Source organism: Lycorma delicatula, chromosome 3 (genome assembly GCF_047948215.1).
Source record: "Lycorma delicatula isolate Av1 chromosome 3, ASM4794821v1, whole genome shotgun sequence".
Lineage (NCBI taxonomy): Eukaryota > Metazoa > Arthropoda > Insecta > Hemiptera > Fulgoridae > Lycorma > Lycorma delicatula.
The window spans coordinates 129,808,414-129,832,999 of NC_134457.1; the positions used below are offsets into that span (position 1 = coordinate 129,808,414).

General features: G+C 28.0%; 1 protein-coding gene across 6 annotated transcripts in view; it reads right to left on the minus strand.

Moving 5' to 3' along the window:
* Window positions 1-24,586, minus strand: part of Trpm (transient receptor potential cation channel, subfamily M) — a 747,840-nt gene that overhangs the window by 194,226 nt on the left and 529,028 nt on the right. The window lies entirely within an intron of this gene.

Consider the following 24,586-nt stretch of genomic DNA (forward strand, 5'->3'; position numbering starts at 1 on the left):
TATCATATAATTCATACTAACTTTAATATTATTGCGCTGGTTTCAAGATTCTGAAAATATTACAGTTTTGTTGAACGCCCGAATTTCCCGAACGTGAAAAGATATGCTTGATAAAATACTAATAATACTATTCAATTTATTACATCAACGTGTCGCTCGATCTAGGAAGCAAAGCATGCCGAATATTTCAAGTTCACACTACATCAAAATATGAACCTTATAAAGCACACAACTTACGCATAAAATTATTAAAGAGTAGAGTTATTTAATAATTAGCTCAGTAAGAAGAGGAAATAACGGTAAAATCAACTATTTCAAGTATTCGTAGGTTATATTAATCTTAATTGAATGTATGCCCGATATATAATAATTTTATTTTATTTAATTAATATTCTAATTTATCTTATAATACAATTGTATCTTAATAACCAGATTTTGTTAAAAAGTAAATCATTTTTAATTAAAAATAAATTTATTTAAATTAAAAAACAATAAATTAATGCAATATCTGTTGATTATCATTTGGAACAAGTGTAATCATTAAATCTAAAAAATCATACGGTAAGATTATCGCTGATATCATTTCTTCCGCTTAAAAAAAAAAATAATTCTATAATATAAATAAAATTGTTATAATATAAATAAAGGTAAGACACTACATTTCTTTTATAAAAATTTCTTATTAATTTAGAATTTTGTTTAAAGAATTACATGTTAAATATATGCAATCGACAGTAGATATAAAATATAATAAACAATATTTAAGCGCTCCATATAATATGCAAAAAGTAGAATAATTTGTTACAAAATTCTTACCGGCCCGATTTCATTTATTAAACAACGAAATCGAGCCGGTAAGAGTTTTGTAACAATTTTTTTCTATTTTTTGCTTATTATATGGAACGCTTAAACAAAAACGCTAATTATATATATTTAACATGTATTTTTTTTAAACAAAATTCTAAATTAATCAAAAATTTTGATAATAGAAATGTAGTGCTTTACCTTTTTTGATAACCGTATCATTTTGTTAAAAACAGTTTTATTTATATTATAGAAATTTTTGTTTTTTGAGCGGAAGAAATAACAGCGAGACTCATGTACGGTTTACAATTTCATTGTAATTTTTCTGAATATCACTGCGTTTTGTTAAATTATTCATTTATTTTTTTTATGAATTACTGATTGTTATCTTATAGATTTATTATTAAAATTTATTGTCATTCTAGAACAAACAAATATACATTTTTTTAATTTCTCAGCCAACTTTTTTTGTTGATTCATATCATTCACCACTTCATACCATATTTTTTCTTTTTTAATAAAACTAGTATAATGACATTACGAATCGAAGATCCGTGATGTAATATTGCACTTATTACTTTGTAAGTCCAACGCTCGATTTTCATCGTATCCGTGGACACACTATTTATATTATTATTAAATGAACACGTTTTTTATTTTTCCATCAATTAGTTCAAATACTTCTAAGTGTAGAATAAAAGATTTACCAATCGAATTTATTTCTGTTTTATGTAACAAATCTTTGCTGCCATACTTGCAATACTTTCCTACTGTTTTTTTTTGGTTTTATTACCAGCTATAATCTCTTGTAAACTAGTACTTTATTTATTTTTAATGAAGTGACAGGAATTAAAACAAATGTTTTGTCTTCAGTACTTTCACTTATATAAGATCATTTACTGTTAAAACAAGCTGCAATATATTTTCTTTTAAATTTTATTACTTCAAGTTCATTATCAAGTTTTTGTATGCTACCTAGTACAAGTACTACTACCTAGCGGCGCGATTCGTAAACCCATCTTTTTGAGAAAAAGCGACATTCTAGTCCAAAACGTTGTCTAACAAAATTCGAGTTAATTTTTTGAAAATATTCTTTATTACAAATCCAATTGAACTGAAATATAATTTTTTCATGCTAGTTTTTTAATTTTTTTTCATTTTCATTTCGTTTTTAGGTTAGGTCATATTTAGAACTCTAAACATAGTTCGTTGACTTCCGTTTATCCTGTTCTGCGGACTCTTACCGGCGAAGTTCTAACGAACGTCTTGATGAATTCGTTGGGATCTAATTTTCAGAAAAGGTAATTATGTAGATTAATAAATTATATATTATTATGAATATATTATATTAATAAATTATGTAGGTTAATATTAGATTAAAAAAAATAAATATTGAGAATTATTTATTTCTCAATAATTAATTTTAACTGATTAAATAAGTAAATATTTCTCAATATTAATTTTATAAGCTCATTTATTTAATATTTTATTTATTTTTTTAAGTTGTTTGAAAATGAAAAAATATGAAAATAAAGTTAATTTATTTTTATAAAAGTCATTAAATAAATTTCAATATCTATCATAATTTTAAAAAACTGTCATCCATTATTTACACTTATTTAATGAGAAATATTAAATAAAATTTCAATACAAATAGAGTTCGGCACCTTTTCAACTGATAAAAAATTGAATATCATTCCTGATTTAACTTGACTGTGTCAACAAAATGTTAATAAATTTTAAAACGCATTCGTCAAGCTTATTGTTCAGTCATTAATTTTCCATAATAAAAAAATACTAATAATGTAATATATCTGTTGGTACTTTGAAACAAATATTTACACATACTAGAAACCAGTTTTTCTTAAAAATGTTTTAAAGAATTTATTTCACAGAATCGTAGCCATTACACATCTGAGTTAATAATAAAAATTATTCTCGGAGAAATATGCATAAAAAAGTGAATTCTTTATTTGAAAAAAATTAAGAAAAATTTTGACGTACTGAAATTCATATCTCACGAGGATAAATGCGTTATAATTATAACAGAATCTTTCCGATCCAAACTTTAGACTGTTTTAATTTTGAGAATGATTTAGGAGTCAAAGCAATGGCTGAATGAAAAACCAGTTGAAATCCGTGTTTCCATGGTGTTCAATTAATTGGTTGTTTATACTCGCCGTTATTGGAAAAGAAAGTATTTTTTTTTCAGATTTTATGTTTTCTTCTATCGCATACAAATGCGGTCCTTCATTCCACTATCGGAACCTTCATTTCACATGAATATTGTTAAAAAAACACACAGATATGTTAAGAGTAGAATTATTTAGTAAGTATCACAGTAAAAAGTGGAAATAAGAGTAAAACCAGCCGTTTCACGTACTCGTAGGTTATATTAGTTTTAATTAAATATATGTCCAATATATAAATATATAATAATTACTTTTTTCCGAATAGTTCACCTTGGAATACCTTAGATCAATTTACTTATTCGCGGTTGTCTTTTTTATGTTTTTCTATCTGCCCCCAGTACCTCTTTCATTCTTCCTGATATCTCTTTCCGTCGTTCTTCAGAAAGTTCAGCTCTGTCGTTGTTACGTTTTGGCGCTTCTTGTAACCTTATATTTTCATCTTATAATATTCTCTTTAAAATGTCTCTTTCTCTTTTAATTTGTTCAGTTTTCTTCAGTTCTTTTACGTCTTCTTGGACTTGTGTGAACAATTTGCTTTCAGTTTTTTCACTTTGGAAGAAATCAAAAATTTGTGTAATCAGTCTACTGCTATTAATTCTAAATAAATGAGAGTAAAATGCAATTCGTCATTTCCTTATCGTGTCTGACAGTTTTTCAATTTTAGTATAAAATTTGTTACTTATTAATTTTATTAATAATTACCAATTATAGGAATTAATTTTACTCGATTATTTTGAAATGCAGGACCTAAAATTTTTCTTATAATTTTCCTTTCTTTTTTCCTAGATCTTCTAATAGACGTTTGTTGCACAGTCTTAGGGTTTCTGCCACATAGAGTGGTTCCGGCTTTGTCACAGTTTTATTGTGTAGAAAATTTGAGTTCCATGATAAGACTGCTTGTTATACGTGTTTTTCGTTAACTGGATAGCTAATTCCATTTCATTAGTTCTAACTGTTAACGCTTTTCAAATCTAAGGAGTTCAAACTCATCCATTCCCTGAGTATTTGAAATTATCAACTTTCTCTATTTTTTTATTAGTTATACTAAGGAAATTCGGGAAGTTTTAATCATTAGTCAAAATTTTCGTTTTCTCAACGCACATTTAATCCCAATTTAGTAGCTTGTTTTTCTAATTCTTTAATTTATTGTTCAGCTTCATTCCAGTTTTTAGGTAATAAATGCCATATCATCAGCGAAGTTGTTATTTTATATAATTAATATTTTAACATCGTACAATACAATTTTATTTTAATAACTACATTTTGATTAAAAAGTAAATAATTTTTAATTTAAAATAAGTTTAATTCAATCAAAAAAACATTAAACTAATGCAATACTATTATGCAATCAATTATTTGATTGTTTAAAATAATCAAGAAACAATCAAATTGTATTTGTGAAAATTAGTACTTTATAAATTCCAGAATATTTATTCTTAGTTTTGCTCTTGTAATCGATTAAGACGCAGCCTATATAAAAATTAGGAAAGTTTAATTAATTAAAACTGTCTAGTCATAAATCATTTAGCTAATTTAATATTATTCTACACTCCATTCTTTTCTGTGCCAATCCTTTACCATCGGAGCAATTTCTACAGCTTACATCTTCAGTCACCTATTTTATAAATTTTACATTTTAACTTTATCTACTACAATTTTTATCCTCTAGACGACTGTTTCTTAAACCGCGTTGAGTGTGATCACTCAAGGGTTCCGCGAAACTTACGTTCTTTTATTCATAAAATTCACTAAAAAAAAATTAACGCCCCACGAAATTAAAAAAATAGAATCCCAACCAACCATCGCTTCGTACCAAACAGTACCATCAGGTTGTAGGCGATCTGATACGAGTTATCGTTCCCAAAAATGACATAACCATTCTTAACTGCTAAGGAAAGTGAGGTGTAAAATGGTTTCCCGTTGCCTTCTTCACTTAACGAAATATATAGTTGCATATAATAGCCCTACAAATGTAGGGCTATTATCTTTTTCTCCAAAGGGAATAGTTGTATTTTTAGCATTCACTCCCACAAAAAGTAACTGTCTGGTGCCTATTATGCCTAAGGTGCTTTACACGTATTATAACCATAAAAACGTTCTGGGTAGAGGGTATAGAGTGACAGATTAATTTACTCTTTTTTGTAGTGAAATAATGCATTTTATTGATGATTATTAGACTCTTAAAAAAATTTTATAAGGGTATGCATGATACATTTATGCATTAAAAGGGGCAGACTCACGCACATAACCGTCTTCAATAAAATTCTGTAAGTTACGAAAATCCTTTTCTGCTAGATGATACCTCATATAACTTTTGATATGTTAAGGATTTTTAACGAAACATCAATTAAATATTACCAGAAACTGAAAAAAAAAACTGCGGGAGTCAAAAATGAATAATGTTTGCAGCAATCAATAGTGTGTTATGAGTAATCTTGAAGCGACAACAATTAAGGTTTGGTTTACACATTCTTTGGATTAGAGAAGCTGCATCCGATGAAACACAGGCCAAGCTGGTATAAGCTACAGCTTTATTATCATGGCATCGTCACAATAGAAATTACAGTGGGTGTACTGGTTCACAGAAACAAAATTAGTGACTGTCGTACAAAGAAATTGTTCGCTAGTCAGTCGTAGAAATTCTCCGAGTAACAAAAGCATCTGTAGTGGTGCGTACAGTTTTTGAAACCGGAAGCGTTTTGAAAGAACACTCACCGGGTAGGCCTAAAACAAGTGACGAAAACACGAAAGAATTTGAATGTCTTTCCAGCAATGTTCACGTTCGTAGTGTTAGTCGTTAACTAAACATTTCTAAAAGTACAGTCCATGATGTTGTTCGAGAAACTATGTCCTTATAGACTATAATTATTCCATGAACTTAGATCAAAGAAAAGCTAGAGATCCCTTAAACGAGGCGATATAAGAATGCAAAAAGTTTCCATCCTAATAACAGGGGGATAGTAAATTGTTAATTTTTTGTTTTCAAATACCCAAATTAATGTCATTTGACATGTTTTTAGTTACATTCTATTATTTTTAAGACAGATACTTTAATACGAGGCTGAATTTGGTGAATTTTATTAACATTACTATAGATCTTGAACATTTACTACTATTTTTCATTAGATAAATACACAAATAAAAAACGAAAGAATGTAAGGCTAAAACAAACAGTAAAAAATATAAATGAGGATTATACTTTTATTTCTACGCAAATGTTGAAAACTTTTTTGCAGGTGTGATTTTTTTTGTACAGAAATTGAAAAATAGAAAATTCCATCTGTACAACTATCTAAGAAAAATTATTTAAATTCTTTTTTTATTTTACATAATTTTAGGAATCCTCGTAAAAATTTCAATTTTTCCTCGTTGGTCAAACCTGAATGGATCACAAAATTTTAACATAAAAAAAGAAAGAAAGGAAGTTAAATTTTTACATAAATAAAAGTAAAAAATGAAAGAAATATATTTATATGTATTTGTTTATTTTGACTCAACAGGGAGCTACGCAGGTACATAAATTTGATTGTAATTGCCAATAGTAATTTAAAAGGATAATGAAGATAATTTTCATACCTTTTGTTGGTAATCAAACGAAGGATCAGCTGAATGAAATTCCAACATGGCGATCTCCAACTGACTGTCCAGTTCATTACGTAAGAATTCGTACACGTAATAATTCACGTAATTCATTACGTAATTAGTTATTAAATTACCAGAATTGTATATACTCACGCAAGATTATTGAGAAATGTTTGAAGTAAATCAATGTTTGAAATCTAAATAATTTAAAAGACTCCGATCTGAAATTTTTTTATCGTAAATAAAACAGATAGACTACGTCAAGAAGAAACAATTATATAGTGAGTTTTCCCATTAATAATCATTTATAATTTTACCTACGAAAGGAATGTGTTCAGTGTAAAATCTAAATTCAAATTAAGATGATTTTCACTTGTAATAACAATTACAATAGCAGATTTATTATCAAGTTTTTTTGTGTGCTTTAACTTCCGGGTCCACCGTTAAGAATGCTTCAGAGTATGAGATGAAGCATGATTTATAGCGTGTATGAAAATGCCATGCCTGACCGGGATTCGAACCCTGTTATCAAGTTTTCCCTTCACCACCGGGTCGGCTCCTGCAGTTAAGTATTACACAGCCCAGGGGAGTGTCCTTTACTCTAACGGGCCTCCACGTCTCTGCCCGCCGGTCGGATCTCATTTTGTGCCCGCCTCAAACTCCCAGAGTAGGATCCACCAGGCCCGGCTATGCCGTCCCTGGGTCCCCACTCCGGGAGCCGGGACTCGGTCTTTATGCCAATGTCTCTAACGGAGACACCCCGAGTGGGGCATCTCCGCCGGCACTCGGTTTTTTTCACTCGCGGGTGCGAGAGTCCCCGTGCCTCATCGCTCCCGCTCACTCGTGAAATCACGTGCGAACGGCACCTCGGCAGAGAGCTGTCCCTCATCCCCGAGCCCCCTAGATATTAAATGATATTATCAAGTTAATATCATTCAACATAACGATTACAACAGGAATAGATATTTACCGTTGAAATAACTATTCTATGTTTTATTCATATTAATTAACACGGTTTCTAACAGTTAAAATCAGATTTAAGATTTAATAAGTACTATATGAATACTACATATATATGAATTCATTTTCATGTTCGCATCCGATTATTACCTAAAATAACATATCCCTATAGGGATAAATAATGTATGATTCAACCGAGAAAGAATTACAACGTCTGCGCGTCCAAGATATTCAAAAAATAGTTTTATTTTAAGATTGCGTTTTCCTAAAGTAAACAAGTGTGTTAATTAAAAAGAACAGTTTAATTCTTTAGCAGTTTTAAAAAATTGTTCGTTGTTCAGATTTATACTAGTACATAAAAAAAAGATTCAATTTTATTCGTTAAGTGAAAAACGAAAGCGTTTAGTTTGAAAACATTGACAAATGTGAGACCTGTGGTTTTAGCAACTCCCAAAATAGAGTAACTGATTTCAGTACTGGTTTCTTCAAATAAAAAAGCTTTGGAGTACGTAACATTAAACAAGATTTACAAAGGACAAAAAACCATTTAACTATTATTTGCTGATAAAGTATTGGTAGTGGTGTGTGGGTGTATGTGTATGTGTGTGTGTGTGCGCGCGCGCGCGTGCGGTCTCTCTCTATTTCTCTTCATTTTAATAATAAAATTGTTTATATAATATAAATTTTAATAATATTTTTGTTTTTATTAAGAGGTTTCTTTCTCTAAATGTGAAAGTAACTATTGTCCTAACAGGTTGTATTAAGCAAACCTATTTAGTCCAACCAAGACTTTGTAAAGTAGCTGTTAGGTAGCAGTAGATAGATCCTATGAGATCAAAGCAGCCTTCAAATTAATGAATACACATACCATTGAAAGAAAATATTGTATACCTTTTCTTAGTTTCAAACAATTCATTTTCAAAGATATATTAAAAACAAGTTGAGAAAATAACGGTTAATTAACAGAGACCTGTAGTAAATTTTATACGAAAATATTTTACATAAAGCGAGATTATTTTTATATTAATATTATTCTCAAGAAGATATAATATGTCAAATGATGACGTCTTGCATGTTATTTTCGCCAGGATTTAAAAAAATGTATAATTTCATACTTGTTTACATTAATTTTTAATGTTTTTTTTTTATGCCAAATAATTGTATATATTAAACATTTTTGAGGTATATTAACAAAAAATAATAATAGAACAACAAAGTATTAAATGACAAAATTAAAATTGCCATGTACTTGGATCATTTGATCAAAATTTGATCATGTACTTTTTTATAATATTTATTACTTTATTTCAGTTATGAATAAATAAAAGCTGACCTTAAATTGGATAAAACTAATTACCATACTGTAATTTTATTTACAATTTAAATTAAATTTTGTTGTTTTAAGGAAATATAATCTCGAAAAATATAGCATGTATAATTTTATATGCTTGGATGGATTTTAATGCTTGTTAAATTACTTACATAGATTCACATTTGTGTAGTGCGAGTACATACGCGTGTTTATGCGCGCTTGAGCGCTCCTAATTCGTTCTTTATAACAGAAATTACGCTAGATTATCAATCTTCATCATTTTAGTAAATAGGATGACTGTTTCCGTTAAAGCAGATACTGAATTCAAACTAAACCCTCACGAGCTACTTAATTATTCGAAATTTGAATGCTAAGCAAATGAGTTAAGCTTATAACATATAACAATTATTCACCAATCTGATCTGAATAATATTCGGTAGATGATAACACAAACAGTATTTAAATATAATATATATATATATATATATATATATATATATATACACACACACACAACACAATTTAAACATAATGCAATTATCATTCATTGTATAAAGATTATACAAAAATTTCTTTTTAGGACAAAAGTGAACTACACCAAAACATTAAATACGCGTATTTTGACAATTTCATTTTTATAATTACAAATTTTTATTGTTTCAAAGCTAATGGTAAAGTACATCATATATTTTCTTACATACCTAAAATGTGAACGAAATTTTCAATTCCATTTATATTTAGTTTTAGATGTAACGAAAATTATGTTGTCTACGTAAACATAACGAAGATATTTTCATTTTATTTCTGACATATTTAACTGCTATTTCATATGGATATAAAACAATACTATTCTGATATATTCACGCGAAAATTTAAGAAAAGTTACTTAATAAAAAACTCTCTTTCGGCACGCCGGAAGGCGGAGGTAGATTTCACCGGTTCTAAGTTGAAAATAAAAAAAGATTTCCGCCTTACAGTTAAGAAACATTTCAAATTTATTCGTTACGACAATGGTTGCATTGTAAAAGGTTTGACGTGTTTAGCATAAGACAAGCCCCGTCTTATTACAATTCCAGCAATATTTTGGTCATCCCTTGCCGTAAGGGTTGTTCATATCAAAAGTTTTTTCAGACAAACATTTTAGGTAATGTTTAGAGGACTAACGACCACTTTAAACCGATTCGATACTGTGGCTATTAAGGGAAGGATGATTATTTTTTGTCTTCCAAACCCCATTTTTCCAACACCCTGGGTGAAAGATTGGTGATAAAAAAATGTACTTAGATAAGTTTTCGGTCTTTATCTAAAGAATAGTAGAAACATTAAATGAATTCGATATTTCACTTAATAAGAAAGTTATAGCGATAAATTATTTTTTTGAAAAAGTCCCTCCATTTCCACCTCCATGGCCTGATTTTGGCCGTTAACGAACTCGCCCGAGAATTTGAGAAGAGTTATTTTTAAAGAACAATTGATTGGGGCAAAATTATATAATGTTACCCATTACAATAGGTAGCTTTCTTATGAAATCTACCTAATTACGCTTGTCTATATATATATTTTTTAAATCTAACGAAAGGTAAGCACTTTGATTGCTAATCCATCATTGATTGCCATCCATCAAGCAATGGAAAAAATATATAGATAAACAAAACAAACGAATAAATAAATGAAAAAAAAGAATAAATAAAAAATTAACTGATAAAATAGTAGAAAACACTATAAGATTAATCTAAAAAAAAATCTGTTAAAATACTCTCGTTTTGTAGTATTTCGTAGGTATTGTTTATTTATAAATAATTTTTTATTATTATTTTTTCTTTTATTTTTCGCTTATTTTTTATTTATCCATTTTCCTATTTGTTTTCCTATGCGTTTCAATGCATTCCTTTTCTATTTTTATTTCGACGCAGATTTCTCGACTCAATTTTTAAGAACGGTGTTTAATTATACGGGGATCGTTTTCTTTTCTAGGCTTAACATTTTAAAATGATAATTCCAAAAAAATATATATTTAAAAAAATCAATATACTTTAAAAAAAACTCTGCATCATAACAAATTACTAAAAATTATGAAAGATTTTTTTTTTATTTACATTATTCTTAAATATTTAAAATGTTAGACTGCTCAAAGTTAAAAGACATCCAAAATAATTAGATTCAAATAATGAGGCGTCGTATTAAAATTAATTTAGAAGCCGGTTTTGACATTTTTATCAATTTCTACACAATTTAGTTGAAAATTACTAACTGAATCTGAGACACAGTCATCACGGCATGATTATAAGATTTAATTTGACACTGCATTTAATATTGGTTAAAAGAAGATAAATTATCTAAAAATATAACACAGTGTGTATTAAAAAATAAAATGTATTGCCAACAGGCGCTGAAAATATCACACGAAAAATTTTGTTAATTTTTGTCAATTGGGATAAAATTCTGCCAACAGAAAGACGGACGAATAGAAAATTCGAATGTCGATATAAATAAAGATTTTTAAGAAACTTTAAAAATGATACCAGTGATACGCAATAATCATATTTAAAGTAAAAATTGAAGAATCAAACTTTTATATCTTTTTAACATAAAAAAATTTACTTATATACGTCTGATTGTGTTCATTTCTGGTTTATGGAAATCGTGATCAAATATAAATTTAGGTGAAGAGGATCGAGTTCTTGCTGACTTCGCCCATGATGAAGTCGATTGTTCATTCAATGTCAGCGCTCTTCTGAAAGCCCCACTTTAGTCTCTAAAATTGTATTCATTCTTTTCATTGAAAATAAGGCAGCCTTTATACACACGCTCACATGAGTCCTCTCAATGCAAGATAGCTTTCAGTTAAAAAAATCATTATTAAAATATACTCTTCAACTTACAAAAGAAAAAATTAATACGTTCGCATATATGTAAATTTCCTAAATATGATTAATTTCACTTACTTAAACACTTTTTACAGGACATTTAAACGTGATAAATTGTATAAGAAAATGTTTGATCTATTATTAAAGAAACGTTTTAGTTGAAAAAGATATCTTTGTTTCATCATGAATTCATCTCTCAAAAGTATTTAACAAATAAGTAAAATATTATTTGTTATTATAATTAATTATTGTATTTTTGTATTTTTATTGTATTATTGTATTATTGTATTTTTATTGTATTATTGTATTATTATAATTAATTATTATTCAGTACCTGAAAATCGAGTTAAAAATTTCAATTTATCAAAAATTTAGTCATACCTGGTTCACCATGCATCGTCCAAAATTTTTTTTAATTTTATAAACCAACGTTTGCATCATCACTAATTCACGCAGAAATTATTCTATAAAAAAGTAGTTTTGGTGAACAGGTAACATATCTGCTACCACTATACTGCCACTGTTTTGTAATATCTTCTAAATGATAGAAAATCAACATTAACTAAGCGATATATCAATTATTTTAAAGTAAATACACTAAAGTTATGCGCGAAACCTTGAGCAGTACGGAAAAATTTCCTATTAATAGGGATGATATTAATTATAACGAAAATTCAAATTATTTCAAGGGTTTCAGAGTAATGGTTAGAAGAAAATATATATTTAAGAAAAGATTAAAAATATAAAGCATAAAAATAAAAATACAGTTAATAACAAATAGGACAAATTAATAGTCCAAACAAAATAAATTAACTCATCGTTTACATGATTTTGTTATTTAAAGCCAAAGAAAAAAATTTGTTAATTCAGAACAAAGACTAAATTTATTCATTTTTAATACAGGTTATAATTATAATATCATCGATTATAATAATAAAATACAATAAAATTAACCTAAACTTTCTTCTGTTATTATTTATTTCTGCATTATTTATCTTTCTATGATATATGGATACCGGTTGTATCATTTTGTAGAGGTATGCTATTGAGTCTATCTAAATTACGTGTGCATCATGACAATAATGTAATTCCAAAATGGAGATTAAAACTAAAGTAATAGTTATTTATTGTAATTTTAACTATAATTGATTTTATTTTTAAATAACTGTTATTTTTTACTGAATAACAATGGAAAAATAAAAAAAAAATAATAAGTGAAACAATAAATAGTTAATTCTGACCCCCGTGGCTGAGTAGGTGGCGTGTAGGCATTTCTTGCGAAAGTGATCCCGGGTTCGAACCCCGGTCAGACGTGGGATCTTTTAATACGCTACCAAATTCCACTGGGCTAATAACCAGAGCTGTTGATGCCCGCTCTTTCATAACAAAAAAAAAAAGAAGTAGTTGACATAACCACTTCTGATAGAGTGATTTTCATTACAATAGGAATATCGTAGATGAAAACTGGCAGGATGATATTTACAAAGAGCAAAACTCTGCGCAGTCAATCGCGACCGGGTTCAGCCCGGTCGCAACGACCGGCCTAAATCCGGGTCGACTAGTTGTTCTCGACAGGTTAAATCGTCGAGAACAACGAGCTCTAATACGCCTTCGCCTTCTAATAGGGAACACCCATTAATACCTCACATTACCTTTAAATAAAAAGACAAGTTGTTTCCTGGCATTGGTTGTTTATTCTTATATAGTGGAAAAATAATGATACAAGAAACAGTTTAAATTATTCCAGAAATTGATGTTTTTCAAAATATCTGTTCAAAATTACTGTTCCCAAAGAATTATTTTTGGGCCAAGTATTTTTTCACTTTTTGAGGAAGGGGAGAATTTGGGGGAAATTTTTTTTAAATGGTAAGACATGCGTCATTACATGCGTATATTCTTATACGCATGTAATGAACTTAATACAAAGAGGATTTATGTTTACAAAATTTTGGGAAAACTACTGAACCCAAGCAAACTACCAATGCCACTCCCAAAAGATACTGACATCGAACTTTTATCAACAAATCGTTCCATATATACGAGTTTCTGTATAAAATTTCATCAAAATCAGTTAAATCCAGTCAAACGTTATTTGACTGGATTTACTACGCACCTGGCAAATCTTGCACCGGCCGGAATTTTGCCCCGGGCCCGCAAATCTTGTACCAGGCAGGAATCTTGCCCCGGGCCGGCAAATCTTGCAACGGCCCAGAAACTCTTGTCGGCAAGACTGAAAAGGCAGAATCCACTTACACACACCAACACAAGTACATACGTAACGTTCCCTCTAGTATTTTTGTTTCTTGGGTGTCCCCAGGTCATAAAACATCGAGAATGCAAAAACACGTACTCCATTTTTGACAGATTTCCATACAGCAATACAGCATAACTCCAGAGTTATGATGTCAGGAAAGTAAAAACAATGCAAAAAGTAACCACAATCCCACAAATGCAACACAGTTTTAAATATATAATACATCCTTTAAAAGTGAGCCGGCTACTACGTTAAACATCAACAATAGCAATCATGATTTTGAAACAACGCAAGTCAATGAAAACGTACCTTAGTATTATTCATAACATGAGCCATATATACTGATGTTAATACCTGACATTACATCTGTGATGCGTGTTTTTAAAAGAATTATACATCATATTTGTTTCAGTTTTTTTATATTTTAACACGCAGTGTGTTTACACCAACAAACTCTGCCTATTCTGAAATCAACTAATCAACATAACAACCTACCTGGCCAAGGTGGCAACGCTAGTAATTTAAAGGAAAAAGCAAATACCAAATAGATTACACCAATAGATTATACTTAGAACGCTTTATTAAGAATAATCGTTTTCCAGAATTTTACCGAGGTTTAATTTATTCAAGAAGATAATCAAAAAAAGTATAATTACCTTTATTGCTGCCAAGTATGATATGTGACTTAAAAACTTATAAAAAGGTAAGTATGATATTCCTAACGAAAATAATTTAAAACGGAATTTTTTATTTAATTTAGGAAACTCACAGACCAAAAAAAGTCAATATATAATAATATTAAAATGAATACGCCTAAAGGAAGAACCTGACATGAGACTTATATTATGTACATGGTCAGTAGGCTTTCAAAACAAAAAAAAAAACGACTCTTATATGCGCTATGTGTGTTTTAACTTTGTCGATCTGTTTTAAGGTTAATAAATTTCTTGATAGCAACAGAAAAAATTGAAGATAATCTTATTTGACTGCCGAAACACTTTACATTTGCATATATAATCTCCTAAATGAGGTTAAAACAAAAATGTTTTGTAACGACTGACACCATCTTCATAACCTGAAGGAAAAGTACTATTTTAATATTATATAAACTTAATGCCCATGTGAAAAGTTCAAAAAATTGTAATAATTTACTTCATTTTCATCGGCAAATTTTTTTTTTTGAACCGACGGTTTTCCTGTTATAGGCAAATTTACCAGTAGTTACAATTTAAGTCAGGAATGGTTACTTTTTTAAATAAAAATAATAATTTTGTTGGTAAAATGGTAAATGAGGCAAGGTATGTATATATATAATAAGAAAACAAAAGTCATTATATGTATAGTAGATATTTGTAAAGTCCAGTGAAGTTAAAATGCACTCAAAAAAATAATTTTGTTTAGTCTTATTTCAATTTTTTGAGGGATTTTATTAATAATAACCAGAAATTTCTTAAGTTAACAGAAGTATGAATATAACGTGGACCATTATAGAAACTATCACGACTGTAAAACAATTTTACAGTATATTTTTTTAATCAGTTACACAAATCATTAGGTAAATATTTTACGTTTGAAAATATTATTCTATAAAGATGATATTTTATTTTAAACTATCAAAGCAAAAATAAGAAGAGAGGTAGGTAAGACACTAAGCAAAAAATCAACAAATACATTAGATAACAATTATATAATATGAATCTCTTTATTTAATGTTTCATGAAATTTGTTTCATTAATAGTCTATTTATCTTAATTTATATTTCTGTTAGTATTATATAACAATCATTTTCTTCAAAATATGGTCTTAAGTATTCGATACAAAAGGAAAAAAGATGTAATTTTCATTCATGTTAAATACTGTACTTGCATTTCATTTCCAGTGATGATGTTTAAGCCTACAACTTCAATTAATAAAAAAGGACTTAAATTCATGTTTAATCAATTAAATTACTAAAAAGGAGTTGTGATACTTATTTATTGTAATTAAAACACGATTAGTAACCACACGAAAAAAAAAACAAAAAAGGATATTAAGATATATGATAAATTTGTTTTTTAACAGTCTGAATCACATGTGATCAGTTATAAGATGAAAATTTTAAAGAAAATGTAGTATGTATTCACATAAATACATAATATATATTCATAGATGTGAAAAGTTTCTTCAAGTTTACATGATAATTTCACAACAAAAGCTCGGGAGCTTGAACGGAAAAATGATATGAAAAATTTGCACAGTTTGAAAAATGCCAAACGTTAGCGGGATGCGAACCTAAGACCTTCAAAAATAAAAGGCTACCACCACCAGTAAATACATATTTTGTAATTAAATAAATATTTTAAAACTGATTATTCAAGAGTTAAAATTTGGTCATTTCAATGATGATATTAAGAAATTTGTAGTAAGTAAGGCGCCAAAACTAAGGGAATAGATGTAACAGAACACACATTTATACAGTAGGATTTATCAAGGATTATGCAACAGTCATACTAAACTTTAGTTTAGTATATGTGAAATACTCGGTAATGAAATTAGGAAATTTAATGAACTAAAGTTTTGACTGAATAATGAATTTAGGAAGTTTAATGAATCTATATATATATATTACATATTTAGCCGGCTGATGTTTAATGAACGTCATATTACCCAGTTTTTAAACGTGTAATCACGGAACTTTTGTCATTTCAGAATTAACTATAACATAGGATATTAATAACAACAAATCACATCAAAAAGATTATTAATCATATGGTTAATTACGTACGAACCGAGCGTCATCATCACCATCATTAAAACAGAAGAGCGGGTTTATGGATTTAACATATTAATTATCTGAATTACTTTAATCCAATAAATTTATAACTAGTTACAGAACTGGAAAGAACAATCCATAATTAAATATAACAAACCCACAAAATGAGATAATTCAGTAGGCTGAAACCTTTCGTAGGCTATATTTAGTAGGCTTTATTTTTATGCAAAAAAAAATTAATCATAAATAAAAGTTATCTGCAGAACCAAACCTATACGGTATGGAAGAGATGATATTATTCATAAACGGAACACAAAGGCATGATGGTTCCAGTACTAAGCCGATAAAATTTCCTTATTAGTAAAATGGAATACCCATTAGAGTCGGATTGGCAAAAGGAGATTAATATCATATTATAAATTTTAATCGGTCAAAGCCGGATCTGAACCGGCAATCCTTATATATTTACGTTGTAAGGAAAAAATAAAATATGATAAATAATTGTGAAAATAAAGTTTTACAATGGTATTTTAAAGTTTTACAATGTTTATAAATAATTTAATTATCCCCGAAGCATAAAATTACCGGTAATTTATATAAACTATATTGTTATGAAATATTGTGATGTTGGCGTTAAAAGTGCATAAAGTACAAATACAAATATATATAATACATATTTAGCCGGCTGGGCTGTTACACGAAACAACGCTACTGGGTTGCCACCTGCACTTAGTACCGCTCCAGGACAATTATAATAATAATACCAATATTAGTAGTAAAACGCTGTTACAATCTACGTTCAGCAAACATCTAGGTCAGTAGGTTACAGCTAGCAGAGATATAGTATCGCTACTTAAAAAAGAAATGAATAAAATATTAGCAGATTGTTAAGTTTAATAAGCTGCCTAACGTAATCACTAAATACCAGTATAATAATTTTTAGTATTATAAAGTACTGCAACATATTGCATTTAAAATTAATCCAAAACGAGGTTCGTGTTTGATAAAACATGGAATCTCATTAAAACTAAAAATTCATACAATATTAATTATATATATTATAAGGATGCATTTAATTATTAAACATGAAATATGTTTCATATGCAGCAGCATAATACACAATATTAGTGATGAATTTTAATATTTTAGAAGAGCATTTATCAAGTAATATATTTCATACATTTTCTGTTCAATTAAGTGGTTAATATCCGATACAAAATAAAAATTATTTTTCATAACGGTAAACAAAAAATTAAATTATCTCACAATAATTTTTTAGCAATATTGTATATATTCATATAAAGAGCGTTTGAGTATTGCTGTAATCCAATTAACAAAAACATCGATGTTCATTTGAGCTTATAATAAATATTAATTTATTTTTGTTTTATTTTATAAAATATATTATCTGGTCGAGCGAAAATTTATTCTTATAATTAAAATACTACTGATTAGTATCACATAGCATAATAAAAAAATGGTGTAACGAGAATATCGCTATTAAAATATTTTTATAAAAATGTATTAATTATACTATAACTAATCTAACTAATATGATAACCAACATGTTAAGAAGATTAATGTTAGGAATTACTAATCTTTACGTGATATTCAAGAAAAAAAAGTCCTTTAAATGATTGGGTTGTACTGCTAACTCAAGAAAAAATATGAATGGACCATCAGTTGATTCTGCGCTAGATGAAATAATCTGAAAAACAACCTACGAGTATATGTTTACAGAGAAAATTTAATATGCTAATGATGAGTGATTTCCGTGATTTCTTACTAAAGATATGAAAAAGGGCTAGAATATATTTTCAAGTATTGATTCTAGGTGAAATGACATATAATATGTTATCAATAGACCGTTAAAAAATAATATAAAGTTAACAAAATGTTGGGCAGAATAAATTTAGGAAGAAACTATTTCTGGGACACCTGATCCTAGGACAGCTGCGACTTTGATGAATGGAAATGATGACGTGTTTTGAGGAAAAAAACCATCGCCGAGGATTAATGGAGAAATATTTTTTTAGATCAGAAGAAATAAGAATTCAGCTTAAGGAGGCAGCTCTCCACTTAGCAACCCCATCATTAGGTCAATTACTGAGAGTTATTTTAGATTCGGAGAAATAAAATCGAACAGATAAATAAATAAAAAATCAATGATGAGATAGAGTAGGCTATCAAGTAAATTATGTAAAATTAATAATTATGCAGGTTCGCTGATAAGAAACTTTAATCAGCTAATTGGTTTTAACTATTCTATAGAAATACTAAGGTTTTCTTTCCGAAACTAAATTAAACCATGAATACCAAATATTGGCAAAAATATCAAATTTTAGTTAAAATATTGCTGTCTTAGTAAATGCTGGTGGATACGGTATACGAATTAAATAATTATTACTAAATACACTGTAATTTCTTCCTAAAATAAAGTCGATAATTTATGTAAAGGAAGATGTGAACAGTACACTTCGTCTGAAACTAAAAAAAAAATTCAAAATCAATCGTCCAACGTTTACAATAAAATAGAATAAAAACAAAATTGTTAAAAAAAAGCAATAAAAGAATTTACTGTCATAAAAAAAAAATAGTCGTACACAATGCTATTGTTTCGGAAAATTCAGTTAAATAACACAACACTTATGGTACAAAATTAAATAATGGTTATACAAAATTCACTTAAAACTCATAAAAGAAACTTTTTGAAAAATACACAATAATATACAATATAAAGTAATACAAAAGAACTACAGAGGAGTAGGGAAGTAAATATTGGATTTCTTTCTTCAAGCGACAAGTATTAAAACCAAAAATATATATATAAAAAACATGTTCAACATTTTGAACTACTGAAGTTAAGTTCAAGAATAAAAGCAATAGTAAAACCATACAGAAATAAAGCATTTTTTCTTAATCTTGAAAATGTCCGGAAAAACATTTGTCTATGATCGCGCGCGCGCACGTGTGTGTGTGTGTTAGTGTGTGTGTGTACCTCGCTTAATAGAGTTCTTTAAGCAGAAAAAAATCACAAAAATAAAATAACTTCAAAATAAATATTAAACATAAAAAACAGAATGTAAGGGAAAATATTGATTATTTTATAAAAACATATATGGAAAAAAAATATATAAAATTTATTTGCCGTAAAAGAGGAATTTAACAAAAATAAATAACAAAAGTAAAAAATATGAATGGCTTCCCACAATCTGAATCAAACTGAAAGTATTTTCACAATCAGTCTGCCAGTCTGTGCACAATAAAATTTGAAGGAACGCAGCAGGCAACGTTAAGCATAATATTAAAAAAACTGCACGTAACATAAATCAATCACTCCATCTGTCACCTCTTTAATAAAATCGTCAAATGATAATTTCTCGTATCCGAACTTGCACCATTATTGAAAGCGACAGAATGCATACATACAATATTCTGAACAACAAATAAATCATGCATATTTAAATCAATATATGTACGTATTTTAAGAATAAAAAGATCTATAAAGAAATAGATTCCTTTTATTATTACTACAAGTTATATCCACTGGAATTTACTGAATAATAAATTTAAATTTTAATGAACATAAACAATGAAGAATCATTAAAAAAATTAATTTATAATTATCTTATACGTTTATGATACAAATTTTCTTTTCTTTATTTTTTTTAGCCTCCGGGTCCGTAGTTAAACATTTTTTTCCGCAGAGGATGAGATTAATGCTTTGTAACGTGTACGAAAAATGCCATGCCTGAACGGGATTCGAACCCAGGACCTCCGGGTGAAAGGCCGAGACGCTACCACTCGCGCCACGGAGGCCGGCTTATGATACAAATTAAAATTAATAAACGTTACTGATCATTACACGTTTACTATTTAATAAAACTTACAAATTATTATTAATACATGAGTAAAATAAAAAATAATCGCTTACCAGAATTATTTTTGGGTAAAAAAAAAAATTATTTGTGGTAGTAGATGAAATTAATTTGAAATAAATAATGCAAATGGTTAAAAATAAAAAGTTCAGTCTACACAATCTGAACCAAATGGTTGATATTAATATATACTTTAATAAAGGCCCCATTAACAATACACTTTACTAGCTCAACAACAGACTTGAATATATTTATTAATAATTGTTTAAAAACAAAAGTTTTTATTGTTTCATAAACTACAGAAATAGTAGTTAGCTGAGTAACAGATACCGCGTTTCTACATAAATATTTTTACTAACAAAAAACTAGTTTATTTGTTGTACATAATAACTACACGTTATTCGAGAAAAAAACTGTTAGAAACACAGAAAATTTACATTTTAACCCTTTAGACTGTAACTTTTACCATTTAAACAGCAATTGCTTGTTAGATAATGATAATTGCGATTCCCTGCCTGTAAACAGTACAGTACATCTCCCTGAACTTAATGTTAAACTGCGTCCTTTTCTCCCTAACATGACTCCTCCACGTCACATGGCGATCCAGATGCCGTAAATAACAAAATATTAATAGAAATAAAAGTAATTTTTTTTTTAAATGGTGATGTAGCTGTTTTATTTCATTTTTAAAGAACATTCATTTTCAGATTTAACGAATTTAAGAGTTCTCACTGAATTCAATTCCAAAACTAAAAAATTAAACGTGATTCAAATAGATCAACAGACAAAAAATGTTCACTCAATTCATCCAAGTAGATGTAATGATAATTTTGTTTTATTTATGAATCAGCTTCTAGTCAAACATATGACATATTTACATTAAAAATGGCTTTAAATAATTTATTTCGGCCTATGGGTAGAATAATATTTCTATAGAATTTAAAAGGCTACTTTTAAAACTCATACAGATGATACAGATGCATTTTGTGATTAACCTCTCTATCAATAATCTATAACTTCACTAAACATAAATAAATAATAATACAAAGGGTCAGAGTTTTACGGTCATTATTTTTAATCCTCAAACTACTACAATTGAAGACAACTTCAAATGTTTCCCTTTTTTTCGCCCATTCAGTTTTTTTTTTTTTTTTTTTTTTTTTTTTTTTTTTTTTTTTTTGTTTAGATAGCTTAATTAAAAGCCTAACAATCGTAAGGATAAAGGCAATAAATCACAATTTTACAACTGAAAAAAAACACTACTGTTTTTATTTTTTTAATTGTATATTTCTTTAACTGATTATTTTCCAACACCCGAGAAAAATGAGCAAAATTATTATTTTATGATTTACATTTAAACAGTAGTAAAAAGATACTTAGTAATTTATTTTACAAGCACATAATTTGTTAACAGCAAATTTTAAATACTTTTTTAAATGGTCAAGCATAATATAGTTAAGGAATTAATAATAATAATAATAATAATAATTCATTAATAATTTTAAACTTTCATTTATGAATTTATTATAAAATTATGAGTAATAAATGTAATATCACTGCAAGTTACGGCGAAGAGTTACACATAATATGCGTTCGCAGATGTATTTATTCTCAACATTTGTCAACAGCGCGCTCACTCCGTATTGGTCAATACCTAGACGTCTTTAGATCTGACATTTACTGTAGTTAATAGTAGTACTATGAATTTGGTTATTTTCATCCTGAAAATTTAACTTCCTCATTAATAATATGTTTAAAACATAACCTTTATTTATTTCTATAATTTTCGAAACTTAATTTAAGAGTTAATTTTAGTTAATTTTAGTTATTTTAAGTTTAACCGCGTAACTAGCTTAGTATCTTTGACGAAAACTATATAAGAACAGTTGTAGTATTCTTTATACAGATTATCTTTGAGTTTAAATTACGTATACGTCAGGACATAATAACTAAATTTCTTTCAAGTTCAATCTGGTTTAAGAGTTAATATAGTTCAGTCCAAGAAATGGAAGCCGTCTCCGCGGCTCCAGTGGTAGCGTCTCGTCCTTTCACCCGGTCAGGCATGGCGTTTTCACACACTACTCGTCGTTCATCTGATCTTCTCTAACGGTGGTCCCGGAGGTAAAAAAAAGAAATGGAAAAATTTCTGATATACCATTTAAAGTAGTCCAATTTACATGAATTAAATTTAAAGAAAAGGAATATGTCGTTAAATAGATTTAAATAAATAAAAGCCAAAATCAATTGTATTAGAGTACAAATGGTGTACAAAGCCTATATTTCATATAAAAGGGAACAAATTCTAATGTAGCACATTATAAATTAATTAATTTCCGGGAATAAGTTACATTTTAATTTGATTTTTAAAAATAAAATTTTGTTAATCATGAATATGATAGAGTTCACTTGATTTGACCTTAGACGTAGGTTTTTTTAAATAAAAGGATTCCAACATCTATACAAAATGTAACAGACACCTACATAAACACCAAAAAAATTATATTAATAAATTATTCATTAAAAACGTAAAATAAATTATTTATCTCGATTTTTATAAATTAAATAGCACTAGAATTGGAATAGCATTAGAATTAGAATAGGCATATGAATATATTATTATATTTTAGAACGGTCTCGACTTCCTCAAAATTGGAAAAATCTACGAGGTGGCTTTTTAAATAATTTTATTTTCACTTATCATCTCTCAAAAAAAAAACTTTTTCATTCATTTTGAAATGAATTTAAAAAAAAATTAATCGAAATTTGGAGATACTTGCAAGTACGAATGATGGTAACTTACGCCATACAAATATAGTCACCCCGAGTAGTACAAAATTATTATATAAGGGAATTGATGCCATGGTGTCTAAGGAAACATATACAGATATTATTAACAATTCAAAAATACCACTGCGTACAGAATGTATTTCAGATACATTCTGTACAAGTAACGTTGAATCAAATATGCAAAGAACATGAATTATGGAGAAGTTTCTATCAATTGAAACTACTAAAAATTCATAACATTATTTCAACTGTATTATTCAGAAAGTAATTTTATCATAAGGTTGCTGTAACTTGGCTAGAAAAATGTTTAACTTAAAATTTCATGTATTCTTTATGTAATACAAAAAAAAATCCACATATAGTGAAGGAAAAATTTTAAATTATAAAATGAAGTAAATTTTAGGTTTCAACGAAGTAAACAGGCGAGTAAACATATCATATAGGTAATTATTACTTGGTTTGATTCAAAATGTTTTACGAGTTTGAATTCCGTAAATCACATAAATCATTTTCAAATATTAAATAGAACCGTTGCCGGAGGAATGCTACACCCAATTTAGAAGAATTAACCTTTGCTAAAATTAGAATCACAAATGTAACAACAAAGTTTATTACCACTTTTTTAATACAAGGTGTGAAAATTAAAAATAAAGTATTTACAACTAGCGAGATGTTTAATTTCTTTCTGCGGTATAAATCTCTAATGTCATGATGTAACCTACATTTTTTATTACTTATTTACAATAAACTAGATTATCCAGAAAAAATATCATTTTCCTCCGTATTATCTATAAGGATAAAACAAACAAAAGAAAACTACAATTCTAAACAAACTTCATGCGGTTTAGTTAAAAATATAGCCTGTGAACATTCATTTTCACAAAACGAAGAACGACATTCAGAAAGATGTATGAGAGAATACGACATGAAAAGCAATCCACTTCACCAAAAATGACAAGTTACAATAAGCCTATATGATAAAAGAAGAAAAGATGCAGACTAAATTTATTTAGAACCCAACAAGATCCTAGATAACAAGCACATATTTTTATTTAAAATGAAAATCCTCCTTTTTAAACAGCATATCTTTCTTAAGTACTCGTAGGCGTATATTTTCTATTCATTCTACTTCAATAAAGAATTACGAGCTTAATCATAAAACACATTTATATAAAATATATAATATCGTTTCTATTAC